At 40.7% G+C, this 23,154-nt stretch overlaps 1 protein-coding gene and 1 long non-coding RNA gene across 2 annotated transcripts in view; both read right to left on the reverse strand.

Moving 5' to 3' along the window:
* Positions 1-23,154, reverse strand: part of LOC117899025 (protein couch potato) — a gene marked incomplete at its 5' end in the record, with an annotated part of 64,388 nt that overhangs the window by 28,084 nt on the left and 13,150 nt on the right. The window lies entirely within an intron of this gene.
* On the reverse strand, positions 546-15,770 carry LOC117899027. Its single transcript, XR_004649169.1, has 3 exons — positions 15,684-15,770; positions 4,080-4,083; positions 546-671 (listed from the first exon to the last, which is right to left on the reverse strand). It is a non-coding gene; the product is annotated as an uncharacterized LOC117899027 (long non-coding RNA).

Here is a 23,154-nt window from a genome sequence, read left to right on the forward strand (position 1 = left end):
AGAAAAGAATAAGCTTGGGAGCAACCAAAGTCACGTTTCTGGCCCGCAAACCATTCCCTCATCAATATTATGGCACATCCTTGCGCTCTTTGGTATGAAATTATGATGCAGTAAATTTTGATGCCAGGATGCCGGGCTCCGCTCTGCTCTGCTCTGCTTTTTGCGTTTCCTTCCTTTTGGCTGGCATAAATACATGCCATAAAAACTGTAGCCTCAAAATGCCGGCAACTGGCCGACATTGAGTGACAATGAAAATTGTAACAAACAAACAAATAAGCACCAGAGTTTTGTGCCCGCTTTCCCGCCACTGCTAAAGCGACTGTCAGTTGCATGTCATGCAGCAGTGGATTTCCCTGACGACTTGACAGCAAACCGGGGGCAGCAGTGGGCGGGGCGGGCAAAAGGCAAATGAAGCGCAAGGAAAAATCCTCAACTTAAAGAAGAGAACAGCACAACATTTATCACGGGGGTTTTCTTTGCTTTAACAACAACAAAAAAGTGTCACCATGTGTGCGCGATAGAGAAAAAAACTTCTAGACTTTATTGGCATTTGGCTGCCATGGTAAAAAGTCGAGGAAATTTGAAGCATGAACTTTTCCACCTCAACTGTAATCTATCCGCTTGCAACTTATCTCATATCTGGCAGGATACGCACACACACACACAGACACCTCTTTTCTCAATCATTTGAAATCAATCAAAAGGCAATAACTCCCACAGCACAGAAGGTAGCTAATGGCAACGTTCTTACGACAAAATAAATGAAGAATGTGCGTGTCCACATGAAATGCGAGATGGGAAATTTAATCTAGTTTCCACTTTTGGACACGCGACACAGCCAGCCGATAGTAGTGGCTGAGACGAGACGATTGATGTATGAATATCAATCACACTTAATTTCGAGCTGGCAAACAAAGTAAGTGCCAATCATAAGCGAAGGAGTAGCAGAGCATTGCCTTATGCTTAATATTTCTCTCTCTTTATTTCTCTACACGGCTGACAGGCAAGTAGTCTCGGTCTCCCTCCCTCTCTGCCCAATTGAGTGACCAACTGAGCATAATTTCGTACTCCCCAAAAGGCTTGAGCAGACATATTCCAGGCCATTAAGTGCAAGTGTTTTTGATTTGATGGAAGGGCCATTGTTTGAGGGCCATTTAATCGGAATTTTTGGCTTAGAATTCCATGTGTACTTAAACGTATGCCTGAGTACATTTCTCAAGGGAATTCCTGCAGTCAGACTGGCTTAGAATTTACTAAGGATATTACATAGACAAATCCATTTGATATTTGAGCGATTATCCAGACAAATGTAGGTTTTTTATAAGAAGCAAAAATAAAACAAAAAACATGTTTGACAGCGGCAGGGGAAATGTTTTGGTGCCTCAAACTCAAAACCGAACATCCGCCTTGAGCTGCATTTCCGTCTCGCATTACGTATACGCAATGTTGTATACACGAAGGACCTGCTGTAGTTGCTGCTGTTGCTGCCAGGCAGCAGGGCTTGATGGCATTTCCCAATCAACGCCAATCAAATCAATGCCGTCTAATGGCATTAACCCATCAGAGAAAGAGAGAGGGAGATAGAGAGAGAGAGGAGAACTTCAGTGTCAGGATTGGGTCCGTCGCCCTCTCATATGCATCCACTGATGGCACCGCCCGCTCCTCGTCTGCCTGAAGTTTTCCACTTTTGCAGTTTATTTTCCCACCCGCTTTCCCCCGTTCAACTCTTTTTGCAAACTTTGCCTTTGATTCGATCCGGAAATGTTTGGAGTTTTTTTAACCCATTTTTTTTGCTGCTGCTGCTTTTTGCATTTACTGTTTGCGGCCAGCAGTTGTTGGTCTCTTCTGTAATTTTGCCAACACGCTGGTCCGGCCTGGGTACTCTGGGCTGGGCGTGGGCGAGGGCGTGGCAGTGACGTCTGGGAAAACCAAATTGTATTTGTTCAAAATGTCAACGGCGTCGGCGGGCAACGACATGGCAAAGGTACAAACCGTCTGCTTCCGACACATGGAAATTTAGGAGGGAAAAAAGAGGAAAAACGTAAAGGAGGAAAAATCACGGGAAGAGCGAACTTTAAGGCTGAAAGTTTTCCGTCTAATAAAAGATTTCTTATTTCGTTGGAACGTGCCAAAATGCCAAATCACGTAACACCTCATTGAGCTCATTAAATGGCCACGCTGGGGTTAATCTTAACCCATCATGGCACGCCCTCCAGCCGCTTGGACATGCCTTAAAGGTTCGGGCGGGGTGGGGCTGGGTTTCCACTAAAATTTTAAACCATCTTCTGGAGCCCATAAAAGCTCTTCTGGATGGATCTTAACGACGGCAGCGACCAGCGGCTCATGAAACATTAAACAAAATATAACTTGAGGTGGTGCAGAGGAGGCGGGTGGATGGTGGTGTGGGTAGTTGTTTGTCCTCTGTCATGTTATTGATGAAATCTTGTCAGGCGCACGTTTTTGTTGCTCTTTTTTGAAAAGAGCGGCGACAGAGCTACCCAGCAAGAGTGGGGTATTATGTGTTTGAGGTGCAGCAAGAATTGTTGGCTTCATAAATGATCGCCAGACGAAGCAACTCTCATTGGCACTCGGTAATGAGTTGCTGCGATCGCTGCTGATTCCCCTGCCGACGCTTAGGCGCTGCTGCAGTGAACGAGGGAGCTCCACGGTGGTGGTTTTTGTTGTTGTTCTGCTTGCAGATCAGCCGAATGCTTTTCTACCTGCGACACCCTCCCTGCTGGTTGGTGTCAGAGACCCCATGTAAATGACAACTACAATTTTTCACAGTTCTGCTCTATCCCGGACCTTCGCCTTTTGAGTTGTGGACATGCACGGACATGCAGAGCATAGAAGCAGCCAATATGAGTTTTGTTTGTGTTTCGCAATGAGAAATAGTCCCATCTGTAAATGAGATAATTTTGCTCTTGCCTTTGCTTTGTTTTTTTTTTTTTTTTTTTAGAGAATTGGGAATGATATTTGGTGTTCTCGTTGCACTTTTCTTTTGTTACTCTGCAGGAACTAAGTGGCTTTGAGGAGGAATATTAAAGGGTATCCACAGCTTCGAACTTTGTTGTTAGTCCAATCTTCGTGTCATGATAATGTGTTTTTATTTGTATCATGATGAGCGGAAAACTATGGCAACAAAATCAAACAAAGGCCAGAGGACGATGGACGAAAGGCAGGAAGGAAGGAAAAAGCAGCAGGCGCCAGAAAACACATCAAATTTTTAAGGGGTGCGCGGTGGGTGGGGGTTGCCTAGCAATTCAGCAGACACGAAAATTTAATAGCTCCAACAACGGGCAAAACGGAAAACTTGATGGTCCAAAAAGTTGTATGACAGACGGGGCTCGGGGTGCATTAATAGTCAGGGGAGGAGATGAGAATGATGATGGTGGGTGCAGAGAGAGAGAGATAGAGAGAGAGAGGGCGCTTTCATGCTGAGGGTTGCGCAACAAAATTTTCAACACTTGCCGAAACATGTCATGAATGCGAACATGAAGGCGACGTGGCCAAAAACTGGGATAAAAAGAGTAGGAGAATGTTGAGAGAGGGGTGCCGGAGGGCATAAAGTAGAACAGGAACAGGGAGTGCAGACACACACACAAAACACGTGACATGCGGAGCGAGCACATGCTTTCGTGGGTTCAAAGTAGTTTGTCATAAAAAAACAGGAGCCAAAAGGAGGGATCCCCTACTAGCAGGCAGGAAGAGAGTCAGTCAGGGCATAGACCAACCACAGAGGGTGCCTTAAAAATTACATAATGCTTAAGCATATTGTTTTAGAACCCTCTTGGCACTCAAAAGAAGTCACAGCCTCAACACGGCCCCCAAAAAACGTAGTTCAATGAACTCCATAATAACCAAAAAAAAAAAAATAAAAAGAATCCTCGTACATTTGTTGGCAACCCTTTGGTTCGTGTTGTACTTCTGTCGCTCCTGTCATTCCATTCTCTAATTAAACATTTTGGCCAAAAACCAAATAAGAACATTTTTGCCACACAAAATGTAATGCCACAAATTGTGTATGGGCAATTTTTAGCATCAAATTGTAATTAATCAGAGGAAGGGCCGCCTGCCACATCGCTACATGTGTGCAACATTTTTAGCAGCAAAGCAGCAAAGCAGCAAAACGCTGAACTGTTGTGTTGACAGCGAGAAATGTCCTCGCATTTATAATAATTTGCGACTAATTTATTGCCCGACACATTGCCCCTTGAGTTGACTTTTGTCGCACTGGGCTGATCGGCTGATGTATTTTTGTGGGACTTACAGACACTGGGGCATGCAACCAATCAGGGAAATTAATGTTGAAACATACCTGAAATTAAATAGAGAAGAGCAAATTAGTTTATGAGTGCTAAATGGGGTATCTATAGAATATGGTTGAAGGTCTTTGAATTATAGAAAATAAATATGAATATGGAAATATGAAAGTGTTGCCTGAGCAACGTCAATATGCTCCCAATGTTTATTAAATATTTCTAGAAAACATACACAAAGTGTGATTTAACGCTACTTTTAATTTTTAATGAGATTAGCCTCAAATTAATCCATCAGTATGTTTGCTTTTAGTTTTAAAATTATTAAAAGGCTTTAAAAAATGTATTAGAAAATCTAAAAATAGTCAAGTGAAGAAAGAACTCATTTAAATTTAACCAGGGGAACGTTTTTGAACTCATTCTAATTAGTTTTTATAATTTTCAGTTCAGTCCGAGGTGCTTGAAGCTCGCTCAATTAATTTTAATAATATTTCCCAGTTTATTTTAATAGCTAAATGAACAGCAAGTCTCCAAATAATTTCCAAATACCCAAGAAACACCCAAGGAAAAAAGGGTGCTAAAATGTCTCTAAATTCTCCCCGAATTCTAAGAAAATATAAAATATTTCACAGCAATGGCAACATTTTCTTAGCTTTCCATCCATCAATTCTTATCCCATTTTCTTGCATCCTTTTTTGCTGTTTTGATCACATAACTCTCTGCGTAATACTGAAATATTTTTTTGGCATTTTCAAAGAAACTTTTTATACTTTATTTTCGCTTAAAGTTGCTTTTAGTTTTTGTTTTTTCCATTTTTTTCCTCTTGCATTTTGCTTAAGCGAAAAGCGCACTTTGTCGCATAAATCTCTTGCATATGCATTGAAATGTGTCTAATGGGAGTTAAAGTTGCCATAAATAAGCAGAGGATACGCAGCCCCAGTGGGAGTATGAGGGTGCAGGCAGATCCTGTCCAAGGCTTAAAGACACTCAATGGCTAAAAGAAGGAATGAGGAGAGTGGCACACGCACGTTTCAGTGTCCTGGACACATGTACGACAACAACCGCTGGGGTAATAACTGTCCTCTGTAGTTGTCGTTGCTGTTGTCTGTTCTCAGTCATGCTGTTGCTTGTGCTGGATGTCCTGTTTGTATCCTGCTCAAAACACACACACACACTCGGAGCGAGAGAGTTTCCGTTTCAGTTTCGTATTTTATGCAATGCGGCGCATAAAACTTTGCGCTTAAACCTTGTTGTTGCTCTCTGTGGGGGTACAAAAAAAACTGAACAAACAGACAGACGGACAGACCAGAGCCACTGACCATCTCTCTGTGGACCCTCAACAGCCGCCACCACTTCATGCCGCATGCCGCCTCCATGATGCTTCAGATGCTTACCCCAACAGCATCCGTATGCTGCTGCTGCTGCTGCTCCTCTGTCAGAGTTTGGAGGTGGAGGAGCCAAGTGTCTCAACACATTTTGCACGGTTCGTTTGGGGGCGCGTGACATGTATATGAGAAATTATACCGATGACTGCCTGCCTGCCTGCCGTCTGCCCTGCCCCTTTCGAGTTGAGTGTGGCAGAGAGGTGGGGAGACAGAGGTGCAAAAGGATGGATGGCTGGCTGGTTGGTTGCATGTGCCGCATGCTGTTTTCATGCTCGAATGGATAGCCTCTGCCGCTGCCCGCCTCCCCCTGCTGCCTGCTGATTCCATTTTTATTCGATTTTCCACCTTTTTTTTCGCTTTCTTTTCTTTTTTTTTTGGCTGGGGAATAATTTATTATTGTTGCTAGGTGGTAACTCCCCCACTCCACACAAGAGAATGCATAATTCTTCGGCCACAGAACGACTTTGGTCTCCTTAATTCACTCCAGGACATGTCGACGTCCTTGTAATGAAATTATTTGTCAGCGCAAATGATTTTCAGTCTTTCCTTTTGGATATTTTTTCGGCTGGGGGACAGCAGCGCTCTTAAAGTTGGATTTTCCCAGCTTTCAACGGGAGAGTGAAATTTTGGTTTTCGTTTTTCGTCTGGTTTTTCGTTCATATTTAAATATTTAATGGTTTTTTTGTGTTGCAGTTGCAACAAATATTTGCACAGCATAGAGGTGAAATCTCTGTGGAAAACCAACACACACACGCATACCCACACATCCTTCCTCTCTCTCTTTTGCACACGAATCACTTTAGGCATTAAAATATTAATAACAATTTTGTGTTGCATATTTTCAGGCTGCTGATGCGCTCAACAAAAATTGAACGACAAATGGAATCGAGAGAAGAGCGAGCAGAGAAGAGCAGGTAAAAATAAATTGACAAAATGCAAATCAGCAAAAGGGTAAAATGTTTTTGTCGGTTGCCTCACTGGAACTGGTTTCAGTTTTTATATTTATTTTGATTTTTTTCTGTTTGATATTCGGGCAATGTTGACTTATGAGAGGATTTGCCACTGGATTGCATTCACAGATTGCCCTGAAAGCTGATGAAATGTTGGTAGCTCATGCATTGACAGACAGTGCTTTTGAGTGCTTAAAATATTATGTGATATGATAGTGCAAATGATCTTTAGTTGAGAACTAAAATGGGGAAAATTTATCGGGAGGAAAAAAAGAGATTAATAAGTGGCCAAATGACACATTGGGGATTTTTACGACACGATTCGATTCCAGGCTCGATGGCTTCGTTTTGTTCGATATAAGAGTGGCTTTGTATTGGAATATTTTCGGTAACAGAAATCGTGAAATATCGGGATTTATTCGATAATTATTTGGGTTTGATTTATTGTTCGATTTATGTTTGAAAGAATCTTTAATTAATTCCCTTTAAAAGACTTCATTTATCGAATTGAAAAATGTCGATAATTATGGATATTTGTTCCATTAATGTTTGATTTATTTATTTTGTAGGTTTTATAGTTTTTCCTAGAATATTTATAGTTTTCAGATTAATTTTTGCAAATAAATTGTGTTCTCTTTAACATGACAAATTCGATAAATATCGATGGAGGTGACTTTCTGCTTAATTCAATGCAAATTTCAGTCTCGAAATAAATTTCTTCAATATTTTCCTAGCGTTGATTAATTGCCATTCCCTGTAGCTTCCATTCCAAAGAGCATTTCCACTTCGTTGTAGAGCCAAATCTGTTTTCCAATTTCCGTTTTCCTGCCTGCCTCCCTGCCGCTGCGGCATGTGACTTTTTTTTTGTTTTCCTGAGCCGCATCAATTTGCGCTGCATGCAAAAACTGCTTCCATTATTTTTTTTTTGGCTGTGTATTTGAATTTCTGGCTTTTGGCTGATGTTTAACATAAATGATTTTACGGCCAGGGGGGGTGCAGGCGGGGACCGCTATATGGTCCCCAGGGCAGCATGTCGATGATGATGAGGCAGGCAAACGATTAATTGCCAGCGATAGCAAATGGTAATGAGGGGCGTGCCCCTCGCGTTCCCTTCTATGACATGCATTGTGAACAGCTAATCACTGTGAAATCAAGCCCCCAGACCCAAACCCAAACGCAGAACCCGAACAGCGATGATCATTGGACCAAAACGTGACATAATTTGGCTTCCTTCGTTATAGCGGGGTGGGGGTGGCTGTATGGCGGGGCGAATGTCTAATTGCTGTTGCAGCTGGCACTGCTGCACCCCTTCGTATCCGTAATTAATGCTGGCAAGGCTGCGCCCATTTCCTACACAATTGGGAAGTGCATTCGAAGCGTAGCGGAGGAGACCATTAAATTGTTGTCCATTTAACCCAATTACAGAATTTTCTCTCCTTCCCTTCCCCCCCGTTCAATTTTTCGATTTAATCCATAATTTCAACCACTCTTCCCCCGGGGCCTATGCATAAATTCTTTGGCAATTTAATTAGTTGATAATAATATTGTTTTTAGCCAAAAACAGAATGCCACACACGCACACACACGTACGTGTTTGCTTTTGCCATAAATAATTATTTGCATTTGCTGTAATGGAATTAATGCTGGTGTTCAATTCTTATGTTTATTTATAATAATTGATGACATCAATTGGCTAAGCGAAAAAAGAGTTTATTCCTATTTAAATAATTAATGAATTAGGATTATGAATGGTGTTTAAACATTGGTTTAAAGGCGAGGATTATAGGGAAAAGCATGAAAAATTAAAGGATGAATTTTTGCGTTAAAATTAAGGAATCCTAAGGAATTCCTAAGGAATCTAATCTGAAAAGTAGGCAAGAAAATATGGGAACATGTCCTCAAAGCAAAGGATATTAAATTAATTTGTGTTCCCGGAAAATCTTTCTTGCATGTAGCTTAAATTTTGCGTCACCTTAAGACTGCCAGAAATCTTCTCCATTGACGTCATTTGCGGCCAAGAAACACATTCTCCACTGACGTGTATTGTCCTCTCTCGTTGTCATGGAAATGTGTAATTTTGTCAGAGGTTCTGCGGTTTAGGTTCTGACTGCCTCTTGGGTTTATTAAAAATTCCATTACAACCGCACAAATTGAGACCAAAACTGACAAATCAAAATTAAAGTGATTGCTGCATGGAAGGGCACACCACACAGCAAATGGCAATGGCAACGGCAACGACGGCAACTAGCGACAATGTTAATTGCAATTGTAATTGCAAACACACAGATGCACATACAAACACACACACACACACACACACACACACACACACACGCACGGGAAGAGCGAAAGAGAGATGAAAATCACAGCTAGGAAATCAGCTTTTTGCTTTTTTGGGTGCCTTCTCCTCCGGTGCACACTGCTCTCCAGGTCTCAGGTGAAATATGCGCTAATTAGTGTGTTCGCTGCTATGCGAGAGGGGGCAGGGAACACTGCAACAAGGGGCAAGAGACAGAGAGAGAGTTTTGCAGCAAAAGGAATGCCATTCACTTGCGAAATATGCGAAAGGCAAAATGCAACAAATGTCGTAACAGCAGCGAGAACACACAGAGTCAGAATCAGAATCACAGCCCGAGCTAGAGCCCAGTACTGGTAGCAGCAGTTGCTTGCTTGCAACACTAGTGGCACAACAAGTACGCAGCACAACACAATTGCTCTGCCGTGCAACAATAGGGGCAACAAAGAGGCATCATCATCATCCAGATACTCGTACAGGCAACAGCTCTACAGCTCCACACACAGCAACAAACAAAAACCAATTACAATTATATCTGCGCTTGGTTAATCATGTGAGGCCCCGACGCTCTACTACACCAAGAGCCCAGGCATAGCACAGGCAGCGTGCCTTCCACCAGACTAGAGGCACAGTAAGAGCATTAGCTGTAAGCTGTGAACACACACGATGCGGTTTTCAGCGACGCTTTTTGGGGGGAATGCATTTTAGCGAAGGAAAACGAAGGAAATGAATTTGGTGCTGCGGAAACGATTACTTTTGTCGAGGAAATATTTCCATTTTCATGTATTAAAATGGAAACGTTTTTTTATTTTTAAGATATTTATTTCGATTTTTAAACAATTTTGTGTGCTTAATTTTGAAGGAATTATTTTTAGCACTTTTTTCGATTTGTTGTCGTATTTTATTTGGCTTTTTATGGACTTTTATTTGTTTTTATGGTATTTTATTACAAAATGTGCCCGAAAAATGTCTATAGAATCCCTTCCTTTTCTGGGATAAATATTTGTATGCCTAAAAAGTGTTTCAAGTTTGTTGTGCAATTTTTTCTGATTTTTCCCGCAATATTTGGCCAGAATTTTGGCATATTTTTAGTTGTTTTAGAAAAATGTCCGTAAATCTAAAATGCCTTCGGTGTAAAACTGATCGTCCAACAAAGCAGCTAAAAAACATCTCCATTTCTGGTAGCTAATTCTGTTCTTGTCGCTGCCATTGTGGCACGTTGGCACGTTGTTGCTGGGTGTTCCGCTTGGTGATGCGTTGCGGAAGGGGGAGCTACGAGTATATATGCGGATATCCAGGATTTGTTTGAAGGGCGCAACAACACTTTCAGGGCTACTTTACCTACAGCAGAGAACGAGCTTGCAACTCATTCGAAATGTTGCTGTCTGCCTGCCGCTGGAGTGTGTGTGTGTGGCATGCAACTGCTGCTTAAAGTTCACTTCCGCTCAATTGTATTTTGGCGCATTTGCCAGCATCGGAATGGGGCTTGTGGCTTTCCTTCCCCCTCCTCTATTTGGTTTTCATTTTTCAGTGGAAATTTTTTGGTTTTCACCGAAAAGTCAACATAAACAAATGGTCAATTGGTTCCTTTTTTAATGCAGTTTTTCGCACTCTTATGGTGCATATATTTTTATTTTTTATTTTTTCGGTGCATGTGCCAACATATTGTGGCAACATGCCGAGTTTGTGTGTGGGGTATGGCTGTGGCTGTGGCACGTGAGATAAGCCACAATTGGCGCTGTGGAAAATTCAAGTAAATATGAAAAAGGAAAACATTTTCCCCCCTCCCCACAGCAACTGCTGCGGCAAATGCAATTTGCATTCATTTGTGGCCCTGGCCATTGATAGGACATTACGCATACGCAACGTGTTGCAGGGTTGCAACCAGCCTGATGCAGAGCGCAGTAAGAGGATGAGGTGTGGCACATCAAACACACTGATCACGTTGCCTAATCAGGTTGCCAAATCATTTAATGATGCGTTCCCCCCAGTCCCATACTTGCGCGTCCTTGGGGCGGGCACACAGAATGTTTTAAATATTCGCCAATGAGACTGGGTTTAGGGAAAAACTGTTTCGTTTTTGTGTGTGCTACGTGTGGGGTGGTGGCAAAAAGGGTTCCATTGGTGGGTGCAGCCTGCGGCCTGTCTAGTCATTCTATTTGCAAATTGACGCTGACAGGCCCAAAACAGCAGCAACAGCAGCGGCAGCGGCAGCATTTGAAAAGCTGACAACACATGTTTCATTGATTTGTGTGTGTGTTGTGTGTGTGGCATCGGTTTAGAGCCAAATTAGTTTACTGGACCCCGAACATGTCATGTTTTGGTGGCTTAAAGCACAAAAGTTACAGCGGAGATTTCAACTAGAGAACATACATAATTGAGCTTGTGAAGGTAGCGAGGGGATAGTAGGGTTTTTTGGTGTATATAATTTTATTTCAGTCAAAGAAAATTAGGCAGAAATATTTGGAAAGTAAAAAGAGAGCTTGAAAGATTTTTGGGACTATGAATTTTGGCCTAAAAGGAAAGGCAGAAACCTCTCCAATGCATTAAAAAGAAGCTTAAGCTTACTTTGTGGGAATATGAATCTGCTTTCCACACAAAAAGTTGGCCAGAAAATCTGCCAGGCTAATAAATGTTTTCACACCTCAAAAAGTATGCCAGAAAATATATCCGAAATATATCCTATTTATTGGCATGAATAAATGTCATTTTATGAACTATATATCCCCAGACTGGTGACATTCTAAGCTCTGAATATTTTCTGCATTTTTAGGGCCTATTTTTGGGAGTATTTTCTGCTATTTGAAAACCTTTCCTCTGCCGTGCAGTCACAGCCTCTTCTCTCTTGCCTCTTTTATTCCTCCTTGATCCATTAATACCTCTCATAACCACGAACTCTCAGACCTTATCCCTGGTAGATTTATGTATAACAAACAATAATATTTAGGAGCTGCTGCTGCTGCTGTTGCTGCTCTTCCTGTTGTCCACACAATCTGTGGTCTAACCACACACAATTCATGAATCAACCTGCGCCCACTCCTTGTGCTGCTGCTGCCGCCAGATTTTTGCAATTAATTTAATTAGCTTTAGGAGGACACCAGCAGAAAAAACATCAGACAAATGGGGGAGAAGGGCAAAACGGGGTACGAGAAGAGCCATTTAAAAATGCACAAAACGCATGCAACGTGGCAACAAAATGGCAAACATTTTAATAATTAAACCGCACAGAAAAATGCTTATATTTGCTGATTTATTTTTTTTGCGCACACATTCAAAAAGAGGGCAGCGCTGCAAAAGCAAACAAAAAAGAAATGGAATATTTTTGCAAGCGCATAATTTGTCAGCGGTGCAACAAAAGGCAGGTCAGGTCACAGGTTCCCGCTTACCCCGTGGCCTGGCCTGGTCTGGCCCCCTGCATTCGGGTAACGAAGAGGGATCAGCATTTGGGACCATAATTAACATGTAAACTACGGCACAGACGGCAGATGGCAGCGAGAGATGATGGCAACTGTGGCGCGCAGGAAAAACGAACGTCCAAAAAGCTCATTAACATAATGTGCGGTTACCTGCTGGCAGCCAAAAAAAGGAGAAGGAAACACACAGTAAAAATCCACACCCATTGAAGCCCGCTTCCCCCATTTAACCCGCCTTTAGTGGCCACCCTTGAACCACCTTTGGCTCCCTCGTCAGCTAAAATTCTTCAGCCTCTTTAGCCTATTTCTCACCATTTTTCGTCTCGTTTTCCCCTGCCGCATTTTACACCTCATTTTTGCAAAGGTGCATATCAAGGCAATTGCAGTCTGGGCAGATAGGATTTGCGTCTGGGGGGTGGCTTATATTTTTTATGAGAAATCTGCGGTCCACTTAATGGGCCACAAAATGTTAGCCACAAAAAAAAAGATAACCAAAGAAACGAGCGCCATAAAAGTGCTAAGATTTGGGCCAAAGGAATACCCTTTAATTTAGCTGCGAGGTGCAGCTTAGAGAGAGGAAATTATGACAGGAAAAACTCTTGAAAATTATTGGGAAGTCGACGGGAAATGATGCCATGGAAGGCCTTCTGTGTTGCCTACAACAGGCACCATAAACAGCTCTGTAGCTACAAATTTGTAGAGAAAATAGGCTGCGTTTAATTCATCCTAAAATCATTCTAATCATTCGAATTGTTTACATCCCCCTGCTTCACAGGACATCTAAAAACTGCATAAAATTGCCACGTAACTGAAAGCCTTGCCACCTCATTACCACGCCTCACACTGCTCATGCCACTGAGCACTTTTTTACCTTAAATCCAATGCGTATTTCCCTTTAGCTTTACGCTTAAATATCCCTCCCCACCCGCATATTATGTGTTCTTTTTTGTACTTGTGCATATCATTGGAACATTGCTAGGGTCCTGCCACACAACGTGTCTGGAATACTAAACAGAAGCACTGCTATTTCCAAGGGACAGACGCTGGCTGGCATGTCGCACATTTCACTTTGGTTTATGAAAAATTCATAACAAAACATTTCCTCGTCACGGGTCCAGGGCGGCACGAACAAATTCCAAATGGAATAAAAGGCAGCAACGCCCCAACAATCCATCCTCCGTTTGCCCATTTAAATGTTAATGCAATTGAGAGGAAAGGCGTAGAGGGTGCACTTAGGGATAAACTACCCATGTACACAGATACATATATCTGTTTGCCACTTGACGAAGAATAAGTTGGAAGACAGAGAGAGCAGAGCAGAGCAGAGCATGTTGTGACATCCAGTTAGTTATCAAATGATGGCAGTAATTAAATGAAAATGCACTTGACATGAGCGAAAAGTTCAGCGTTCGCGCGCTAGAAAGTTGCAAAAAAGAGAGAGCGAGGAGAGCGAGAGCGAGAGAGTTCAACGCTTAAGTAATTTCTTTCAATCTGTGGCAACATGTCACAGACGCACACCATGAGGGAAAGAGTGAGAGAGAGAGATGGGATCCTTCCTGCCGTTGGCAATTGTCGCATTTGTATTGCTAAACCAACAACAGCCACATGGCCACAAGAGTTGGCTTAAACGATTCCACATAAATATGACAAGTTGTCGCCAAGGAGGAAAAAAAAACCAACCAGGAAAAGCAGCATCCGCAGCAGCAGTTTTTTCTTGAGACATCCCTGAGTCCTTGTGGCGCGCAAAGCTGCTCAAGTGGCAAGATGCTTATGAAAAGTCATGTGATGTATTTGTGGCCATTAAAGTGGCAAAACGACGCAACACACACACACACACAGTAGGAAGCTTGGCTATTTATGGTTGAGTGTGTGGGTGGGTGCGTGCGTGAAGAGAAATGAATATTTATGTTGGCCATAATAATTTCATAGCCTTTATTAGTTGTAGTGTGTCGCGTTTGCTGTGTATTGTGCTGTGGTGTGGGAAAAACCCATCTCTTTTATTTGCGGCCAGTTTTCCATCTCCGCAAATCATTAATCAATTTGCCGCAAAATGTCATCGTCACCTGCTGCTCTCACAGCAAAAATAAAAAAACAAAAATGAAAAGAGCTGCGATGATATTTCCGTAGGGTTAATTAACATTAAAGACAGAAATATACTCAGAAAAGGTTAGCAATGGAGTGCTGAAATTGGTGATACCCTGTGGGAGTCTGGATTTTTGGGGGAACTTTTTTTTTGATTTTAAGCTTTTAAGCTTTCTGCTTAAATATTTTGCTTGGATTGTCTTTAAAAATTTGAGCGATTCGAACTTAATGTCGACAATGAGTTTTTCATTTTTAGATGTTTATATTTGTATTTGTTTTTAATCCGTGGATTTTTTTTATATTCTTTTAATATTTAAACATTTTTTGTTGTTGAATTTAATTCCAAGATCTTTTGAATAATTTTGAATTATAGTATTTATTAATGTATTTTAGTTTGTAGTAGTTTTAGTTTTATTTTTAAATTTTTTCTCAACTTTTTCTAGTAATAAAAAACAGCTTTTCATTTAAGAACAAATATTAAATCTTGCAATACAAAGAAATAAAACCACAGACTGAGCATTGACTATTTCATCACTCGTAGAAAATAATTGAAATACAAATATAATTCCTCAAGCCCCATTCTAGGGTATCAAATGCTTCATTATAGCACCAACAATTCTGATACCTCCTCCTACCGACTCCAAGGGCAACATAATATGATGATGATGATATTTACCTGGCGTTAATTAACAGCCGCAGAAGCAGCAGCCGCAAAAAAAAGGCAGGCAGACAGACAGTTGGCGACTCTGCGCCGCTTTGAAGGCGTGACCCTGCAAACAAACTTTAACCCCAATGGCAGGCAGCTTGTGCCTGTGCCCCACACTCCCCTTGCCGTGTGTGTGTGTGTGTGTGTTTGCCCTGTCAACCAGTTAACATTTTTCTGCCAACTGCACTTTTCGCATATGCAAAATGAATGTGGATACAAATTCTGTACGAGTATATTTCTGTTTTTTCTGTTTCCTTTTATTTTTGCCCGTACTCTGTGTGTATATTTTTATGGTCTGCTGACAAATTACGCGAACTTTCCATTAGGTGGAAGTGGGAGGGGGGGGGGGCAGAGGTATGAGTGAGATGTAGTGCTTTATCCATGACTTGCTTTAAAGCCTTAAAGTTTGTTGGGCCACTGCAAAAGTATATTCTCAGGCTGCCATGGCTTAGGCATCAAAATTGCTTTTTAATTGTTTGTCAGGCAGTTGAAAATTTCTTCTTGTGGTATGTTTGAGAAGTAAACCAAAGGGAAAAACCAATGAAAATTCTGTTTGAGCAGCAAAGAAAAACCCCAACATGGCAAACACCACACACCACACACATCTTCTTATAAAAGAGGGAACACCTGTCGCCAGCAAAGATTAATATCGTGAAGCTCATTAAAATGTCAGACACGGACAGACTGTGCCCCTCTGCCTGTCGTTTTTCTACCTCTAAATAATTTTGTCTACATGGAAAAGTTCAAGGAACTGGCAGAGGCTCCTTTTGTTTGTTCTCACTCGGCTGCTCGCTTGATATATGATCCAGTGGGGGGCAGCAGCAGCATCCACATTGCCATGCATCATTTGCTGGCTGGCATGCAGAAGGGGGGTTTGTGGGTTGTACTAATAAATTTATTACTGCCACGCACACACACACACACACACACACACGGGACACACACACACGCTAATGATGTAACCACACATTTGGTTAGCAAAATTATCTGCACATCAAGAAAGGAGTCGCCGTAGCCGTCTCGTGATTTTAATGAGCATTTTCCAGCTGGCTTAAAGTTTGACTTTGAACCCTAAAATAAACCGAAAAACTCGTAAGGCTTAAAAGTTTCACTTTGGTTTCCCTGAAATCTCTGAAATCTCTCTGCTCCTCTTTTATCCTTGCAACTCATTTCCTGCCTTTTAGTGCGTAGAGTTTTTCTTTTCTGATAGCTACTTTTCCTGTTGACAAATTGGCTTTAGATGAAAGTTGCTTAAGCAAAAGTTTTTGGGCTTTAATTTCGAGGCTTAGTCGGGGTCTGAGTGTCTCTCTCTCTCTCTCTCTATGAGCCATTAGGCAACAGCTGTCCTTAACCTCCCCCATTTACAGCTGCTATTAACGGACCATTTACCAAAATGACTTTCTGATTAGATGGCAGACAGTCGGGGACAGGGCAGGGCAGGCACCGAAAAGAAATCTCTTATCAAAGAAAAACTATAGCCTATGGTTTATAGTAGTTGGGAAAATGCCACACTGCCACTCAACTTTTGCTTTGCTGCCTATCCCCCAACCAGACACAGATCCACTTTTGCCTAGTCAGTCATCAGATGAAATTGCCGCGATAAACTTGATGAAAGTGTCTGCCTCGTTCTCCTTTTATCCACACACACAGCAGCAGCAGCAGCAGCGGCAGCGTGCAAGAGAGATTTATCAAAAACTGGGCAATCTGCCTCGGAGTTTTGCTGCCTGCCCTGACTGGCTGCTGTATCTGAATATTTCCGCTGACTCCGCCATGTCTTTGCCTCTTTCCTTGCCTCTTAGTGTGTAAAGTAATTTGTTAACCAAATGACAGGCAGATGCCCCAGCAGCAGCAGCAGCAGCAGAGAAGATGTCAGATGCTAGCAGCAGGATTTCAAATGAAATATTTAATTATGTGCCCAGCAACAAGTAGGGATAAGGGAGTGGAAAAGGGGAGTAAGGGAGTTGGCATTCAAATGGTCATGCAAATCCACTTTACACCATCTTACAAAAAGTGCTGGCCAGAATGCGTACAGAATTTTTGATCATCTCTCACTCTATTTTTATGCACTCCCAAAGAGCTGTTTGAGCAGCAGTGGGGCAAAGGAAAAATCATTTTAATTGATTGCCAAAATGTGCGAAAATGCAATAAAAAAGTTTAAAAGAAATATTAAAATATTTCGGTTTAATTGCGGCCTGCAATCAATCAATAAAATGTAAAACAAATGCAAATAATTGCAACATTTCTGTTGCCTCCATTTTTCAATTTGTGGCCTCGAAACCCAAATTGGAAATCATTTTTGGTCGGCACAAAATTTTGTTCAATTTGTGCAACAATGCAGCCATTTAATTTGGCAATATAATTTGAAAATCCATTGTTTTTTTTTTTGGGTGGTTTTCTCTCATTGGTAAAGCGAATTTGTGTGCTTTTATTTGCTTGCTGAGGTGAAAGTTTACCCCAAGTTTTTGTAAAGATTTTGACAATTTGTAATTGCTATGTGAAATGTGTGCATATACCCAGTAATTAAATATTTGAAATTGTTCATAGAAATGGGTGGGAAAACCTTAACCAGAGGTTTTGTTTTAATTGATTGATTGATTGATTGATGGATGCTATGATTACGCAGCCCAGGGCCACTTTTCTACTATTAATTTAATTTAATTAAAGGTTTGGGCTAACAATTGTGATTATTTTTCGAAGGGAAATCTTTTACATTATTTGTATAAGACTTTTATATACCTCGTTTACCACTTATACGCTTATATTCTCAAAAGGAATAGTCTTATACTGCTCGTATACAACTCTTATACGACTCTTATAAAGCTCGTATACAAAAATTGTAATACAAGTGAGATGTTTTCATGAACATTTCTTTTATAAACCTCTTATAAAAATATATTCACACGATTTCAAAAAGAAAAACTCTCCTAAAAAATGCCTTAAGATTATTTCGCCAATGAAACTCTTAAATCAAAATTATACAAAATTATTTAAGAGGATCTGGCGTAGAAAACTGCCATACAAAATAATTTTAGCTAATTTCACAAACGAATTCTATTATAAAACTAATGTAAAAGTCTCTTAAAACTCTTATACCACTGCTAAGCAGCTCTCACTTAAAATGCCATTGAAGGCTATCCAGCAGTTTGAAAACAAATCAATGCCGAAAAGTCATTCGCTGGCGCCTGATTAATATTTATTATTTCATTAGCTCTCTCATTACGCCATCCACATCACATCACCCCATCATCGTCAATTGTTGGATGGAGAATTGTGCGGTGTGTGCTTGGATTGTGGTTTTGTGGGGCTATTTTGGCTTTCCATTAGGCCAGCATTCGATGGGTAACTTGAGTGTGGGGCCTGAGGCCCTGGGGCGTGGCCAAAACCAATGTGTGTTTGAGGGGTAATTGGATATACATATTGAGCAACTCTTTTGGGGGGTAAGGCAAGGTAGCTATTGTGGTAAGAGTCTGCTTGCATAAGTCTCTCTCTCTCGATGTCTCTCTCGGTAATATGATACAACAGCTCAAATCCCCGTAGCTTAAACCGCATTTGAATGTACAAATTATATGGCCAAGTACAGTACATATTATTTAATGTATATCAAGTTATTATTTTTCATTTGCTACAAAACATTTTTTAGACATTTCCTTGCTGTTTTCTGTTTGTTTGCTGTCTCTGTAAGCAGCAAAATGCCATTAACTTCCTGTATTTTGTGTTACACGGTGTTAATTGTTGCTGCTTTTTGTTGCTGCTGCTGCTGTTCATGCCCCACCTCGTTGTTGCCTCTAATTTGTCAAAAAACATTAAGCCAAGAGAGTCGTAAATAAAACAATCAACTCTGGAGACACATTTGGACATTTTTGTTGATTATTTTTTGTCGCGGTTTTTTTTTTTTTGTGTGTTTGGCTGGAAAATGCGACGAACCGTGAAGGTTAGCTGATGGTACAGATACAGATGTACACGATATAAAATGTGTGGGTGTGTACGATTATATATAAATGTATTTATCCATGGGAAATTAGTTGCGGTGCCTTTTTGGTTTTATTTTTTATGGCTTTCATTGCTCTGGGAAGAACGTAACGAGTGTATTTTAGCGAACACTGTACAGTACGTTTCGCTGCCATAAAAAAGTGTGTGTGAATTCAAGTTTAGGTCGTAAAGATAGATCTTAGATAGTACTTTTGTTTCTTTAGGGTTTTAAATTACACGATAAATGCAGCTGGTTTGTTGGAAATAAAAAAAAATATATCAAGTATTTACTTGATATATCAATTTTATTTACTCATTCAAATTCCTCTCTCTAAATGTATTTTGTGATATTTTACTGATAATTTTCTAGTACTTCACGGTCACTTTTTGGTGCTTTTATGGTATTTTCTGGCATTTCTAGTATTAATAAAATATTTTTTAACATTTTGCTGGCAATATTCTACTATTTTTCCAAATTTCCTTATTATTTTGTGACATCTTTTATTTATAACACATTTTTATAATATTATTATAGTTTCTTTAGTAAAAGCTTCTGCTATTTTTGTGACCATATTTTTAAACATTTTCTGACCTTTTCTAGCATTCTCTGGGAGGAGGTTCTACCATTTTCTCTTATATTTCAAGTAATAGTTTAAAACTCGCATGACCAATGTTCACATAAATTCTCCCCAAAACAATCGTAAATCACGCAAAATATAGTTTTAACAACCATTTTCCACTGCCAAACTGCACTGTGCCATGTTCCAAGATGCTATTACGAACAAAATCGCATTGCATGGTCAACAAAATACAAAATACAAAAAAACAACATCCAAACGGACACACAACTTCATTTACTAATCACAAGGGACACAACGCAACAATCTTTATCGTTGTTACTGTCAGTCTTTCTGGCTGTGTGTGTGAGCGGCAGTCATGACAATTGTCAACGATGAGACGAGACACAAATTAGCATTAGTATGAGTAATTAACTTAAATACAATAGAACAATTTAGTTTTCGCCAAATTGCACATGCGACAACAACGCCAGAGAGAAACGACATTGTGTAAGGGAGGGAGGAAACATCATTATGGGGGTACGACACTGTCGCCTGACTCTGTTGGCTCCTCCTCTTGCTGCTCCTCCCGCATACAATTGAAAATTTTGCATGCTAAATAAGGCAAAATGGCAAATGGCAAGTGGGGAAGCGGGAGCGAGGGATTGAAAGCGGGGTGTTCTGAAGGGCTTTCGACATTTTGGACTGTAATTACGAGCGTGCACGTCAACTGCTCGCTGACCGCTTCAGCGACTATCGAAGCCATCTAGCTAGCAGCTCTCGTCTCCTCTCTCTCTCCCACTCTTTGCCCTGTCCTGCCTGGCATACCCTCCATTATGTTCCATGCATATTTGATTTTCAGTTGCGGATTATACATGTACTCATACGTGCACTTAAAGAGTCGAATGATTGGTGGAGAGCTCCTCTGCTGCTGCTGCTGCTATCGGATCTGTATAATTTGTGTGCGATTTTTTGTCGGGTTCCTAAATGGACATTTCATGACCCAAATTTCAGTGTCAGCTAATGAGCCTTTGATTGACTTTTTTCCCTGTGTGTGTCTGTGTGTGTTTGTGTTGTTTTTGCTGTTTTATCAATGATATTCCAAGCGTAACCCCCGCGACATTATAATTTTGTACTTGCGTGTGGAATGACGTAGATACTTTTGGATGATAGAGAGATACACGAGAACAGATAAAGCACACATACCTGGAATGATTAAAAAGAGTAAAGGAAGTTGTATTAGTTGTTTATTTTTTAGTGAAGAAATATTGTAAAATATTTTATATTATTTGCTAGTAATTTTAAGGAATTTATTGATATTTTGGATACTTTTAGGATGTTTTCTGATTTTTAAAGTATTTGTCCAGTAAATGTCTTCTATATTTAAGAAAATATTGCGTACTTTTCTCAGTTTTTTCTGTGAATTTAATGGTATTTTCTATGAACTAAATGGTATTATCTGGAATTTTGAAATATTTTCTATAATTGTATCTAGAATGGCTTTATATTTGGGTTACTAAATGAATGAATTTTGATTGAAGTTTCTTTTAAATATATTTTTATGAATTTCTAAAGGTTGTTCCTAATATTTTCTTGTATTTTCAAGCATTTTTTAGTGAATTTTTGGTTCTTATATATTTGTAAGAAATTAATTCCAAAACTCTCCCAAGTGATAAATGTTTTTGGGCTAAAGGAAAACCATAATTTATCCCAGAATGAATTTCAAAGGGAATCCCCTCTCAAATGCTGCTGAATCAACAGGCAATACAAACCCTCTCTCCCTTTCTTATCCCGACTGCAACAAACTTAACCCCCCATGTTGACCGGGAGGACAATTTCAGCTTACAGATTTCCAATGGGCCCTTAAAAATGGCTTTTCCGCCATTCAAGCGCCTCTCCCAAACACAATGGCCCCCGCCCATTCAGAAATGCTGCTCCTCGATGATGTTTTCTATGTGCAAGTATTGCTTTTTGCTTCCCTTTTTTATGGGCCTTTTCTTCTATATTTTTTGTGCTCTGTGAAATTAAGCAGCGATTCCTTTCTTATTTGCCGCCTTTGCAGCGCCACCGCAGCCGCGGCCTGGCCGCCTTCCTGCTTCGCCTTTTGTGACGTAAATAGGCGGAAAAGAAAATTATGTTTACGCAAAGGGTGTGCGGGGGGTGCAGGATTGTGGGTGCAGTGGTGTCTGGGGTTTCAAGGGAGTTTCCGCAGGTCTCGGGTTTTCTAAAGCTTAGTGCTGTCGGGATGGGTTGGCCTGCCTTTAAGGCTGTGAATGGATGGATGTACACTGGTTTGTAAAAAGGACGTCGAAATTGTTTGAATTTAACGACATTAAGTCGATAAGGAATGGAAACGGAATGATGAATGTTTGCCTCTTGGCTAACCAATTGGAATGAACTGCTTGGGTTGGGTTGGATTGGGTTCTGTTTGAGGGGAAGACAACTAGTTTGCGTTTTGGGGAATTATGGAGTGGACTAGACTTTGTTTTTCGGTGATAAAATTGTTTGGAATAAATATTTAACTTATATATTTTTTTATTTTAATGTGTTCATAAACTATGTGTTCTTTTTTATTTGAATAGTATTTTTGGGCTTTTTTATAGTATTTTTTCTGGTATCGTTTAAGTTGTTTCTGGTATTTTCCTAGTATTTTCTAGTTCTTATGTAACTTTTAATATTTCCTGGCTATAGTTTTATATTTCTTATATTTTTAGAATATTTCTATATATTTTTCTAGCACTAGTTAATTAAATTTTGAATAAAATAAAGGATAATGCTGCATGGAGCTGTTGGTCAAAATTATTTCAATAATTGATCCTCAACTTGAATTATGAAACAAAACCCAACTTTAAATTAAATTTAGTTCGACGGAGCCTTCCACAAAGGACACACCCACAGTGCCCCACAGCCCTGCCCTTCATTGGCAGCTCGGAAGGAGCATAATACTCTCCATGGTACCCCTTACATGGCACGCAAATTAAATGAATTGCTTACCCCAGCTACATGCCACACCCCCCCACACCCCTCTCCCTTACACACCCATTAAAATCATGCTTCAATGGGTTTTGACCATTTTTACTCGAGGTTCCTTTTTGTTGTTGTTGTTTGTTGGGCGGGGGAGGAGCAGGCACCGCTTCAATGAAGTTTTTTGCAGCTTTGTTGCAGCACCACCCAGCGCCCAGCACCAGCAAAAAAAGTTCCAAGCCAAGTGGCAAAGTGGAGCAGCAGCAGCAGTCCACATCCAAAGGAATGAATCCACTTTGCTGTGCTGCCCCCCATCCTGCCTGCCTCGTAGCACTCCCTTTCCTGTTCTCCTAGGTAAATGAACCTATGGAACACTTGCCTGCTAAATGATTTACGCACTTTGGGCAATTTAATGGAGCAATTTTCCCAGGAAGTTCCCTTGGACAGCACCAGGGGGGTGCCGTGCGGCGGGGAGCCATGTCGAGACATTGCTTTGGGGCGCCTCCAGTTTGCCTTTAATTTGTTAAATCAGCTGGGCGTGTCCGTCCCTTTTTTTGCACATTTTGTATATTT

This window comes from Drosophila subobscura, chromosome O, assembly GCF_008121235.1.
Source record: "Drosophila subobscura isolate 14011-0131.10 chromosome O, UCBerk_Dsub_1.0, whole genome shotgun sequence".
NCBI classification, from domain to species: domain Eukaryota; kingdom Metazoa; phylum Arthropoda; class Insecta; order Diptera; family Drosophilidae; genus Drosophila; species Drosophila subobscura.